The sequence below is a fragment of the Anser brachyrhynchus genome (genome assembly GCF_964034855.1).
Source record: "Anser brachyrhynchus genome assembly, chromosome: 11".
In the NCBI taxonomy this organism is placed as follows: Eukaryota; Metazoa; Chordata; class Aves; order Anseriformes; family Anatidae; genus Anser; species Anser brachyrhynchus.
Window position 1 is genome coordinate 19,516,165 of NC_137706.1, and position 14,061 is coordinate 19,530,225.

At 52.0% G+C, this 14,061-nt stretch overlaps 1 long non-coding RNA gene across 1 annotated transcript; it reads left to right on the forward strand.

Moving 5' to 3' along the window:
• Positions 1-3,005: 3,005 nt before the first annotated feature.
• On the forward strand, positions 3,006-7,769 carry LOC308201135. Its single transcript, XR_013956082.1, has 2 exons — positions 3,006-6,081; positions 7,089-7,769. It is a non-coding gene; the product is annotated as an uncharacterized lncRNA (long non-coding RNA).
• The last annotated feature ends 6,292 nt before the right edge of the window (positions 7,770-14,061 follow it).

Genomic DNA, 14,061 nt, shown 5'->3' on the forward strand with positions numbered 1-14,061 from the left:
TGATGGATTTTGGATTAAAAGGAGCAGTACGCCTGCCTGGACATCTGGTCCATCACCAGTAGTGACGTTAGGCTCTGTCACACCGGAATCGCCGTCTGTGGTCGGGTCGGAGGCCTTTCAAAGGGAAGGAAATGGAGTGTGTGTGTGGGGGATGCAGGAATGGTTTGCTGCAGGGAGAGCGACTTCCAGGCACCGAAAGGAGCATGTGCCCTTCCACCCCCATCCAAATTACTCCGTTCCTCAAGGAAAAAGTAAAAAAAAATCTTATTTTTCGGGAATAAGTGTGCCTCAGCTGCACAGGCAGAAGCACGAAAACCTCCAGGCACCCGGGGATGCTATTTCCCCCAGTTTCCTTTTTCTCTTTATTAGCTCGGGACAAACTTTCCCCATAGAACCCCAAGATTAATCCGATCACCAGCTCATCAGCTTTTTAATTAAAGAGGCGAGTCCTCCTCTTGCATTTTGGCCATCAATCCCCATTAGTTTTCCTGCATGGCTGATGGATCAGCCCCTCGGCTGTTCGGCTCAGCACCCGTCAGCTGTCCCGCGGAGCCCTAGTTTTACGAGATCCAATTCGTGGCAGCCTGGGCTTCCCTTTTCCTTCTCCTTCTCCGTTCCTCAGACCGTGAGCATGGAAATCTTTCCTCTTTCACGGCATTTTGGGCCGGGGGAAGCTGTTTACAAGCAATTTGGCTCGCCGCTCCGCAAAGAAAGCGTGGCGGGCAGGAGCTGCTGCACATCGCCCGTCAGCTGCTCCTCATCACGCGAGCTCTGGCTTCCATCTCCCCGACAGTCCTGCTAAAAGGATAATAACGCTTTAAAAATTAGAGTCAGCCCAACAACTACTTCATAAATTCATGGCCTTGCCCTGATCCTTTCCAGAAGTTTTTCTTTCAGATGAAGCCCGCGTCAGACCTCGGATGCCTTCCCTTTGGGAACGCGGCCGCTGCTCTCCTTCCACACAGCTGTGCAGGGGGGGTTACCAATTAGCTGTCATTAGCTCGACACAAACGAGCCTCGCTTCGGGATCATCTTGTGATCTCTCCTTCAGAGAACACAGGGTAATCTCCCCACGATATTGTCTCAGGGTGGGATTTTGCCCTTGACAGATAAACTGCTCCTGAAATCCTATTAAGGGCCGTTCTGCCTCCCCTGAACAAACTCCTGGCCAACTCCAAGGGGACCAACTTCGTCCACCTGATGGCAAACGGCTCCCTTTCCATCTGCACCTCTCCTGAAAGCAGTTTAAGTTGTAACACAGCCCCCAGGGGGCTGTAAGGGGCTCCTCAGCCCACCAGTCCTACAGCAGCAGTGCCGAGAGCTCCGGCATTGCCGGTGTTATTGCTCTGCGTCCTACACCGTGCACCCCAGCGGGAAGCGTTACGGGATTTTAACTTGGTCAGCGAAAGTCATCGGGATCCTTGAAGCTCTGTTTTGTAGCCTGCTTAAGTCGGGGGTTCATTAAGCACCAGATTGTTTCCCATTACTGCAGCTTCTCAGACACGAGAGATGTGGAGCCCCCGCGGAGCCCTCGGCAAGGGGCGCAGCTGGAGGCAGGGTGGGTTTTAGCCCTGGTTTCTCCCATGTTTGCTCTTCAGTCAGGGCTGGGTGGGTTGTTTTAACCCTCTTGTGCCTCTGCTTCACCCTCTGCATCTCCCTACTCGCAGGGAAATCCGTGGTTGGGGACCCATTGAACAAACCGTGCAGTTTGCTGCTGCGCGGGGGGGACTCAGCGAGCAGCGCCAGCCAGGGTCAGGTGCCTGTTGCATGGAAAAGATGTAAAGAATTCGTTTTTCGGCGCTGAATCTGAGAACGTCAATGTGTTGGCTGGTTTCCCGTAGCAGGTTCGTGCCTCTCGGCTGACACACAGACTTCAAGGTGCAAAGAAACATTGGCGTAGCAGGAGCCTCTCAGACAACACTGCTATAAATACGCGTTGCATGTTTTTGGCAATCCCCGCTTGCTCTGCAAATGTAGGGTCTTTATGTCTTGAAGAAAGTTATGACAATAAAGGAAAAACAAATCCATCAGCCACAAGGGGAGTTTGGAAATGTTTTTAAAAACCATGCATGTATTTGATGAGAAATATTGAGTGAGGTGTAAAAGTGAATTTCCTTTAGAAATCTGACAACTCCAGCAAAGTCAAATTGCTTCTCGAGGGATGCCAACAGGAAGATAGAGTCTAACAAAGTCTGGAATTTATATAAAAAAAAAAAAAAGGAAAGAAAATAGTCTACATTGCCTTGGACTTCTTTTTTTTTAATTTTGTTTACTGAGAGCCATTCAGCCACGAAGGACTCGAACCCCTGCTATGCAGGGCTGGCTGTGCTCACGCACCAGGGTCTCCCCACAGCCGTTTGCATCTCAGAAAACAGCGAGGGTGATATGAGTTCCTTGGGTCCCTTCCCTGCCCTGCAGTTTGCTTTTGGCCTCCCTGGGGCTTTGGGAGGCAGGGATCCGCTTCCCCTTGGGTCGTCCTTGCAGAAGAGACACGCACCGAGGGCTCCTTCCAGCAGGGAGCCACCAGGTCCCAGCAGCCCAGGCTCCCCTGGGGCCATCAGCAATTTCCGTCACTGCAATAAATATATATGTATAATATATATATGTATATATGTATTTATTTATTTCACAATGGGTTTTAATGGGTTTTCCAATGGGTTTAATCCTGGAGGTTCGTTTGGCAGAGCCTGGGTCTCCAGCAGTAACCCAGCCCAGGGGCAGGCAGCAGATGAAGCTGCTGCAGATATAAAGGTCACATCCTAAAGGCCAGCTCAAAATGTGCTCGTAGGGAACGGCGGCTTATAAGTGCCCTGTTATCTAATTACTTGTGTCAGGCGGAGAAGCCTGGGCAGCAATTATTTTTAACCTAAATCACACGAACAACTACTGTAGGGGCTTTCCTGGTTCGCTTAATTATGATATTGGGGCAAAACCTGGAGCTTTGCGGGACAAATATCTGTCTGAAAGGGTTGGGTTTCGCTTCTCTGGAGTCTGAAGGTGGGGATGCTGCTTTCTTTTTTTCTTTTTTCCCCCCATTCTGAGAAAATTAAACCCGATGCATCGCTTTTCACTCAGTGCTGTGCCTTGCTTGTGGTGTGTTCAGTGTGGAGGGGGTCGGGGGAGCTGCCCCCATGTCCTTTGGATGTCAGGAGGGACGTCCATCGTCCTGGGGCATAAAGGAAGCTATCGACCACGTACGATGATTTGGCTATGGGGTCATGGACGGAGGGTTGGCAGGCTCCTGCCTTCATCCCCGCTGCTGGGGAGGCACATCGGGGTTTGGGGGGGGGGGGGGGCCCATGGTGAAATAAACTTTTCTTCCATTTTCCACCAGCGCAACGGCACTCAACGGGATCTTTTCTTGGCAACGAGATGATGGTGAGCCTGATATTGCCGCCGTCGGAGCACGGCGGTGCGTGCCCTGCCGAGCCTGACGAGCAGCGGCCGCGCGGTGTCACCCAGCGGTGCCAGGAGCTGCCCGCGGCGGGGCTGGGGACAAAGCCAGGAGGGAAGAGCGGCCACACAGCTCCCGGTCACGCCGCTCCAGAGCCCGCAGGAATTAGTGATGAGCAGCTCGTTAAATCTTTATAAAGCGCTGCGGTGCCGCCGGTCCCCACCGAGAGCCCTTCTGCAGGAGCCGCAGCTCCAAATGCTCCCCAGCATTTTTTTTTTCCCTCCCCCTCAATTTTTCCCGATATGAATATTCTGGAAGAAAAGCACATTGCTCCAAATGCGATTAAGCCGTTTGGAAGAGGATTACGGCGTTTTGGGGAATAACACCCTCTTATTCCAGAACGAGATCAGTCACAGGGCTGAGCCTCCGGCCCCACGCCGAATGCGTGCCCACCGCACCCAGCACCACGCCTCACGTCGCAGAAGCAGCAGCCACACATGAATTTATATTATTTTTTTTTTCATCCTCTGATATGTATTTATTATTGAAAATTAAAGGGTTTCCCAAATTTTGATTTCCAAGCCGGGACCAAACACAGCTTAGGCACAAGCAACGCATATTTATTTGCCGCTCGAGCAGGAAAAATATAATTTCTTTCCTTGTGTTTCTGTAATTTCTTTTCTGTGCATATGCAAATTGCCGGTTTATTTGTGCAAGATTTATGCAGCTAAATGATGGGGAATTATAGAGGCAATTCAGCACTTAGAAAGGAGAGAGACAATTGCTGCAATTTGCTTGTGCCACGCGCTAATTCCTTCAGAAAATGCTTTTGCTCATTTATTTGCACCAATTTCTGCACCCCTAAGCAAGCTTGGGAAATTTCCTGCGGGGTCAATGTAGAGCAAACGGCGGATATTTCTTCCTGCCTGTGCCGTCGCCTGCCCGTAATCCTTTATAGCAATTAGCGATGATAATGAAATGTAGCTGTGACTTCTCAGCGCTGGCTGGAGGAGCGCAGCCCGTGCCTGGGAATCGAGCACATTTTCTGGTCAAATCGGCCATGCGAGCACGCTGCTCGGGGAGCTTTAATCCACCTCTGCATCGCTGCGAGCTAAGCTCAGCGGGGGAAAAGCAGCGTCAGGAGCAGGATTTTTCCCTCTCCTGCCCCGGATTTTGTCACTGCTAAAAATGTCCTGCCGTGGGATGCTCACAGGTTTGGGGGCAGCAGCTCACCGTGCTCCCGCGAGCCCCTGAATGTCCTCGCAGGTGCAGCAAGATGCTGGTTTGCAAAGCAAAATCTGGGCATTTCCCAGGGTTTTTCCAGGCGTACCCATGGGTGAGGGCGTGCAGGGCAATGCCATGGGGTCGGGACCCATCCGGACACGGGATGGGGTCGGGACATGGGGCTGGAGGAGGCCTCGCTGTGGCTAAAAGCCACCAGACAGCTGGTGCCCAGCTCTCGGGGAAGGGGAAGTGATTTAGGTTCGGTCGTTACCAGAAAAACGTGTGCGGGGGACGGGGCAATGAGAAGAGCAGCCGTTTTCTATTAGGATAAGAGTAGGTCAGGTGTAGTTAAAACTGGGTAAATGGAGCAGGAAATGTGGCTGTATATTACTCACCCAAGATATATTGCACACATTAGCTTTGTTTGATCGGGTTATTCCGAGATCCCGCGCCCCGAGTGGTGTTTTAGGGTGGCCAAATCCTGGCTTTGTACTCTATTAAAATAAATATATTGCTAGTGTTTAATAAAGTCGCTGAGTTTAACCGTAACCAAAAGTCTGCACACGGGCCTTTCTGGAAGTCTGTGCCCGTAATGAATCCATGCCCACGACGTGCTTTTGAAGCTGGAAGGTGTGAGATTAATACCGTTTATACAGCAAAATAATTTATGAATATTCATTTAACGACGTTCCCGGCTTCCAGCGTGTTCCTGCTCTCGGGAGCGCTCGGAGTGTTTCACAGAGCTGCAGCCGGGCTGGGCTGAAACCCAGCTCTGAACACTGCCGTTTGTTGCAAGGAGGATTAGGAAAATAATACACTTTTTTGGTTAAAAATCCACGTGCAGCCAGGATGGTGGGGCACGGAGTGGCTGCGCACCGGACTGAAGTGCGGAGCTCCAGCAGGGCACGGGCTGCTGGCAGGGCCCAAATGGCGAAAATAATAAAATAAAAAAGACCAAACACCACGGGCAGAAGGTGCTAGTTTTGGGGGGGGGAGCTGCTGTCGCCCCGGGGAGATGCCGGCGCGTCCCGCGCGCATTAATGAAACACTTTCGTTCCGGTTAGGACTTGAACGATGCTCATTGAAAATCAGGCTGCCATGGAAACCGGAGGTGTTGGGTCTTTGGGGAGCGCTGCCGGACGGAGGCGCGGCGAGGGGAGGGGGGGCATTTTGGCAAATCCTTGGCTTGCAGAGGGTTTTGGCAAAGTCCCCCCCGCGGGTGGACCCAGGGACAAACGCGGTTCCTGCACCTCCCGTCCCGCACGGCGCAGGGATGGAGGGGGGGAGGTGGCTACGAAGCACTGCCACCACCAGCACCGCCACCGTGCCGCTTCCCAGCCCCGTCCCGTGACCAAATTTTGATTTTAATCATCTTTTCCTCATTGCACATGAGGCAGAAACGAGCGATACCCCCAGCGGAGGAACCGGGCGGATTCTCCGGTGGCTGATACCTCGCACACCAGGTGCGTGAGCCCGGGCAGTCATACCTGCAACCCTGCTTTTTCCCTTCTGTTTGTGCTTCTCTCATGAGTGTTTTACTCCTCTGGGGCTCGGGTGTCACCTCTTGGAAGTACTGGTGGCGGGGCTGGCCAGAAGGTGACAGCTCTGCTTCATGACAGGCTTTGTGGGCAGAGCCGGTTCGTGTGCCGCGCTGAAAGAAACCCAAAGCCTCCCCGCGTCAGGGACCGTTTCCCCCAAAAGGCTTTTGAGCTCTCCCCAAAAAGTGCAGGTTAAAAAAAAAAAAAGTTTAAAAGTGACTCGGAGCCTCTGCCGGTCACACACGCACCACATTTTGTACCCCACATGCCCCCAGCGATAGCTGAAGGATGAGCACACGTGGACGGGTGCTGCTGCCTCCGAAAAGCAGCGCAGGGCCTGCCCCGAGCTGCCCCGAGCTCTCCCCGGCTCCGTGCTCTGCACCCTGAGCCCCAGCCCGAAGTCACACAGCGCAAAAAGGCGCTATCAAAACCGGCGACTAAATATTTCTGATCTGGAGGGTTATTTTCTCTATAGGAAGTGCTTGGCTCCGTGCGCGGCTTGCCTCGTGTCCAGGTCTCCCCACACAGGTTTTTATGGGCACTGTGCCCTGGTAGCTGCTACTGCAGAGCCGCAGGGTCCCCACGTCGCCCTGTTACAGCCCCTACAAAAACAACTCGAGGGTTAAAACATAAAAAAGTCTCGAGGGCAGCATTGTTCGTGCTGGATAAAATTCTGTGAACAAAGCAATTGGCGTAATTTCACTTGCAAATCGAGCAGCGAAGCAAAATACCATTTATGAAACTGTAATTTATTCCTGGGAAATCAAGCACTTACAATGTCTGCTTGTCGCAGGTTAAGTTACAGAAAGGGAAAAAATAGATTAATGATGAACGTGACAACATTGCAGACTAAATCATCACAGCCAAAGCCTTTGAGAAGCTCGTACGCTCTCTGCACAAACTGGATTCCTTTTTTTTTTTTTTTCCGGCAGCACTAAAACTGTGATTGCTGGGGGATGGAGACGTCGGTGCTGCCGGGCCAGCAGCGGCTGGGAGCAAAGAGAGAGAGTGTCCTTGGCTCCATCCTGCTGGTGGCTTCATCCTCGAGCCTCTTGCCCAGCTCCTTGCCAAGGGATCACCTCCGTGGTGGGGACACCACCGGAGCCACCACCGGGGCGCCATAGCCCGTTCCCAGCTCCCCCAGGGGAACCTCGGGAGATGCTCCACGACCTGGCCCATCGCAGGGGGTCTCCCGAGGGCTCCTTTCTGCCCTGGCTTTTGCGCCCCATCCCTCTTGGCCCTTCTCCTTCTGGCCAGGAGACTTCAGCAGGGGTGGGAGGAGAATGAGCGGTGGTGCCGGGTGCGCCAGGAGGGGCAGAGCTGCTGGAAGCCCAGCGCTGGGGACGAGGGTTGGCCTCATACACGGCTCCGGGGCCACCTGGGGCTGTGGATCCAGGCTGGAGACCACGCTCTGGGTGCACTCTGTACGTCTTTATTAAGGGACATACCAGGCACCAGTCCTAATCCCCTAATTCTGACTTCACGGACATCTCCTAAAGGTCTCACCCAAGCGCCGGATCCGCACCCCAAGCACTGGATCCCCACCTCTGCCTCGGGAGGAAATTCCTGGTCTCAAAGCAAAAATTTAGATAAATTAATTAATTAAATGCCCTCAGACTGCAGGTGGTGACCGTGCTGTGACCGGTACCCGACACCCCGAGCAGGTCGGGGACACCACGGGCTGGGGTTGGGGCTGGGTCCTGCCAACCCCATAGCACCAGCTGCGCGCATCCCGGTACCTGGGGCTACTGAGATCCAGCTTTTGGGGCTTTTGGTGGTCAGAGAGAATTGAACCCACCAGGCTTTGGGAGCAGGGCTGGACTTCTGGGATCGTAACACACACAAACACACACACGAGCAGCGATAAAACGGAGTTCGTGACCTGGGGAGCTATTGCTGGCTGTAATAGTGTGTCACGTATTAAGGGAGCATGTTTGAAACCACATTATATTATTAAAATTCATAGGAGTGATTTATAGGGGGGGTTTAAGAACAGCAGCTTGCCAATATAAATTGGCTTAGGAAAGTCAACTGTAATCCACACAGGTCCAAATAATGACATTTCCTCCAATACATCCAAAAAGCTGAAAAGCAGAAAATAATATCCAGGCTCCAGAGATAAGGCGAGTGCCCAAGGGAAAGAGGGCTCTGAAATATTCATGCGGTTGTAGATTGGATGTCGGAAACGGCCGTTCCCAGTGGCTATGTTTGGGGAGTGATGAATTTAGTTACTGTACCTTTATATTTATCGCTCGATAAACAAGACAAGCTCCTTTACAACTGCGAGCAAGACTAATTTGGCCATTTTAGCACGGAGGAAACGGCTTTCTGGACAGCGCAAGGTTTTGAGCAGGAGTCCCCTACAAAATCAGGAGAATTTTAACTCAGCCTGGTGGGAGGCAGCCAGCGGCAGAGGGCTGGGGGGGAGCCGTCCATAACGGGGCTGAAAACCCAAATTTGAGGACTCTGATGATTAAAAGCCAGCGGGGTGAGTGCCAGGATTCCTTGGCCATATGTGCTGTGGTCAGGGTGCCTGGACCCCAGTTTTGCCCTTTGTGGGAGCCCCGCGAGGTCAGGATCAGCCCTGCCTGCGTGGCGCTGATGGAGATGTTCTGGCTCGTGGTTTTTAAAGATTATTTTTCGAGGCAGAGAACAGCGCTATAAAGGTTTTACAGCGGCTGTGCTGGAATTAAACGCGGATTCGTAAAAGTGTCAGCAAATGAAACCATAATGCCCGAGCTGTATTAGCGCTGAAATGACCTTTCGGATAGTTAGGAGTTTATGGGATATTATAAATTCTCCTTGTGCTGGCAGGGTTATACCCAGGGCATCGTTTCCAGCAGTACCCGAGGCAGGAACCCGCTGATCGGTGCCATTGGCCATGAGCTGGGGTCTGGGGGTGTTTCGGGACTGGGGTGATCCCAAAACACCCAGCCTGAGCATCCTGAGCGCTCCTGCAGCTGGAGAGCAGGTATCGGGTGGTCCCAGCAGCAGCAGTCAGAAGGAGATTCCTTTTATTTTATTTATTATGAATTTTGGACACTCAGGTAACTTTTTCTTGAGACTGCTAATAATCCCAACAGCCAGAAATCAAAGAGATTTAAAAGTATTGCTTGGCTTCTTTTTATTTCCTTACTTTCTAAGACTTTAGATTAATATCGTCAAGGCTTTTTTTATTGCTCTGAAGGCAGGGGAAGTCCTTTTTTAATGAAAGCTGAGAGCTTTATATAATACCTTGGCTCCAAAGCTGCGATTTGAAGCTCCGCGTTTCACAGAACTTACAAGAAAATCCCTGGAGTTAACCAGCTCTGATCTTTCTTCACCTCTTGCTTTGCCACCGGGAAATAAACCCAGTTTTTATGCCCGTGTTTATTATGAAGTGTGTATTTAGCCCGTCTGTGCTGCAATTTACCCGTTCTGGGAGCTTCGGGGAGCTGTTTGAAGTGACACTTTTCACTCACCTGCTGACTGAAAGGCTCTTTAGGAAGAGCTGAAGGGGGTGGCAGGGTTGTGGTCATGTCCCCATTGGGGTCAGCTGAGTCCCCAAAACCTGCCGTGCTCCTCCCGCTGCCGGCTCCCTCCTTCTCCCCTGGGAGATTTGGAGGCTGAAAATGATGTTTTTCAGTGGGGTGGAGATCAGAAGAAGGGGCTCAAAGCTCTGCTGGGACGAGGACGGGACCGTGGTTAGCGGGACACCCTGGAGGTCTTCATCATCCAGCTCCAAAGCTGCGCTGCCTCCTCCTGTGCTCGGTTTCTCAGGCACATCCCCACTGCCCGATGCTGCAGCACACCTCCAAAAACGGTTAAAAAACCCAGCCCTCAGCCCTTAAAAACTGTGTTTTGGAAGCCTTTGGCTGGCGAGAGGAGCCAAATTCTCCAGCTCCCAAAATCCCGGTGCGCGGCGCGATTCCCACGCTGTGGCCATTCACGCGCTGAGGCAGGAACAAAGCACGGCTCGGGCTGAATAGTGGAGCTATTCTCGTTTATTCTAGCTTTATTTTTTCTTGTACAAGTAGCCACAGGCTAAAATCTAAACAGAGCAAACTACAAAAAAAAAAAACTTTAAATTTTTTTTTTTCCTTTTTTATACAGATCTAACAATCGTAGGATCAGTGGGATTTCAAATATCATGACAGTTCGAAGTAAGAAAGGTAGAAAACAAACAGTAGAAAAGTGCTTTGCAATTTGGGTTTTTAACATTACTCTTAACGACGGATTTCCGAGGAGGACAAAGGTTTACCATCGTCTTTGTTATTCCTTTATGACAAACACAAAGATATTGCAAGTTCCTAGGATGTAACCGTGACCAAAGTCAAACCCCTCTTTTCTCCGTAAGACCTTGACCCAAAGCCCCATAAAACCCGGCTGTTCCCCAAACCACTGGGTTTTGCCCCGACCTTGGCACAAAATCCTGACGGTTGAACGCTGCTCACGGGGTAAACCCAGAGCTGCTGCCCTGACACCGACACCGTGGTGGATGCTCCTGCATAATTGTTTCTAGAGGTGAGGGCCAAAAGCTGCCCCAACCAAGTGCTTCCCATTTCCCCTTCCCTTTTTTTTAATTTGCTGGGGGAGGAAAATAAATTAGCCGGCATTGTGTTGCTAGATTGGATCTTTAACCTGCCTTCAGTGGCCCGGCATCGGGAGGGATACGTTTCCAAGTCCTGTTTGCACAGATGAAGTCAGTCGGTCGCTCCCCCCGTGCCACCACTGTTTGTTTTTGCAGGTTTTTAATTTCCTTTTTTCCCCATTTTCCCAGCCGGGACAGCCGCCAGGCGGCTCGGAGGGGGCTCGGCTCCCACAGCTGGTGGCCGAGGGGTCGGGGCTGTTGGACGGGCAGCGGGGACGGTGCAAAATGTTGGGGCACCGAGAGGTGGGGAATCCACGGCCAGCGCCGTCACACTGGTTAGGGGAGGGGTGGTGGAAATGTCTTTTAATTGATTCTCTAATTATCGCAGGTTCGTACACACCTAGACCAGGACCAAAGCCATCGATGCAGTTAGGAGCATCCCGCTCGGCTTCTCAGCGTCCCTCGTTCTTTGTTGTGCACAAACCTGGGGCTGTGCTGTGTACAAATCACGGGTGGAAGCCTTAAAACCCCCAAACTGGTCCAGCACTTCAAGATTTCAGCGTCTTTACCAAACGAGGAAGAAGAAAGGTACGTTAGACAAATAAATACCTGAATCCAAGAGCGTTGAAAATACCCTGTCACAGCATAAAACTATTCCCTGTCCAACTAAACACAACGTGGATCCTATCCCTGAGGTAGCAGCCATCTCTGGGAAACTTGAGAGCTCCAAGAACAGGTTGTGCCCATTATGGGTTACCGAAAAAAATCAGCTTTTGGATACTTTGTTCCTTGCTGCAATTTCATCTCACCACAGCCAGAAAAGCGAGAGGGTTTTTGGATCTGCCCAGAAAAGGCAGCAGGGTTGGATTAGTGGAATTATTTGATTGGGAAAAAAATTACAGGACGCGATTCCTACCCAAAAACGGGGGTGGTTGCCAGCAGCTGGCTCGAGATCCAGCACCTGCGCATTATCCAGCAGTTTTGGCTTCAGATAAAACACTCTGATCCCCCCTGGAAAGAAAAGGGGGGAAAAAGAAATAAAAAAGCCGTCGAGCTTTCTCCTGAACACCGAGGGTGCGTGCTCCGGCCCTGGGGACAGGCGAGGATGAGCGGGGCTCGTCCCACAGCTCCTGGAAAAGCAAGAGCCCAGCCCGGCACATGGATGGAGAAACCTCTGATGACAAGAAAACGGGTAAGTGAACGGGTAAGACCCAAGGCGAGCATTTTGTCACCTGGGAACCTCCACCCAAGCCACACAGGGACCTGCAGCCCTTGTCCGCCCAGCGACCACACAGAAACCCCGCAATTTCAAGAAAAAGCAGGGCAACAGTTTGGCTGAATCATGGACAGACTTGAATCTCTGCCCCGACCTGAAATCAAACACAAGCTCTTTTTTTTTTTTTTTTTTCCTCCATCCCACTTTACAGATTAAAGCCCAGACACACTTCAGGTAACATTTTCCCAAGCTTTTTCCAGCACAGCTTTGACTCCAGCCTGGCCCAGTTAATCACGGAGGCAAAATACCGAGAGTACGGCTGCCTGGCAGGCAGGTGGGCTAAAGCTGGAATGGGCTGTTTCAAGGGTTTTTTTCCCCAATTTTGCAGACTTGAGAGGTTTTAATAATTCAAGGAAGGTCGTATCCCCCTCCAGCCTCAGCCCTTCGGGGCTGCCCTACCACCAACGCCTGCGGATCGGTCCCAGCGCTACGGATTGACAAGAGCGTAAAAGAAACCCCAAAAAGAGGAAAAGCTAAACGTCTAAAAATAGTCTTTAAAGATTCACATCCATCTTCAAGCGTCTCAAACCAACCCATAATCTGCATTGGTTTAAGCCATTACATTTCTGCATAATTATTAAAAAACAAAAAAAAGGTCTACTCTCGACATACTATCGTATTTCAGCTAGTCAAATGGCACAGCATTTCCCTTTAATAAAAGGAAGTAGTGACAAATACTTGTTACTATTACAATATCACAATAATATGATATTAAATTAATAGCATGTTCACAGCTCCAGGGATTCTGAGCTGAAAGCTACTCTACATCATGTGTTCACTTTGGCAACAGTACTTATCCGACGCGAGCTCCGGCGTTCCGCACAAAGACAACGGCACGAAATGCGTGGCGGGGCCGGGAGCAGGGTGGGAGGAGATTTGGGGTGCTGCGGTGTGGGGTCAGAACCCAGAATGGGGACATGGGGCTCAGCTCTGTCCCCGTCTTGATGCCTGGGGGCCAGGAGCGAGCTGAGCCTTTGGTCCTTGGCCAGACTTGGTGAAACCCGGACTCCGTGCCTTTGGCCAGTTGGGTTGGTCAACGGAGGGGATGTGAATCACAGCAAGAACTTCGGGTTGGGTGAAAAAAAGCTGACGGATCTGCAAAAATGAAACCCTCCTGGCCGTGAGCACCACAGGCTGGAGCCGTGGGTATCTCCTCCTCCCTTCTGCCCGTCCTGTGCCCCGCCGGTGCCCTTCGTACGCTGTCCCCAAGCCCAACATCACACGGGAGGCAACGTCCCCCAGGGCTGATGTGAGCAGGAACCGGCCCGGCGGAGGGGCTACGGGGGGGATTAATGCACAAATCTGACCTGGAAGCACAGAGTCCTGCTCACATCCAGCCCCCAGCCGTCCCCAGCCCAGCCCCAGGACGCAGCACATGGGACGTGACATTTTCCTTATCATCCTGTATATCGCATTATTTACATAATTAGCATCCCGTTGCCAAACATGACGGTGATGGGGGATGTTTCTGACACACGGGACCCTCCCACTGGTACCATTTAAAAAAATACAATTATCATTTCTTTTAAACTTAAACTAATTTCCTTTCCTGATTCCTTTCTTTGTAAATACGGCGACGTCTGATGTACCACCACCTCCACAAAGAGTTCGGACCTTCACATTTGTCCGGTTTTAACGAATCCACACCGGGGGGGGAATTGTCTGCCCTCTGCCTGGCGGACATCCCCGTCCCCTGTGCGTGTCCCCATCTCACCCCACGGATGTCATCGCTCACAGACCGACTCACGAGGCTTCGCCGGGCTGCTCCGTGCCAGGACAACCCCAAAGCGGCAGCAGGTTGGTGGGGGCCACGCACAAAACCTCTCTTTGGTGTCGGGAGCCCCTCTGCCCACCCCGGGTGTGGGTGGCTGCCGGCAGCCCCCAGCATCCTCCAGCGTTGGATCCTGTCCTGCATCGCCGCACAGGAGCTCCCCCTCGCCTCGTCCTCCGTGGAGACGCAAGGCCGGTGAAGCTGAGCCCATCCTTTGGCCATGCCCACCTGGGGATGAGCCCTGCCGGCTTGGAATATGCCAGAGGAGCTCAGCAGCATCTCAGCGGG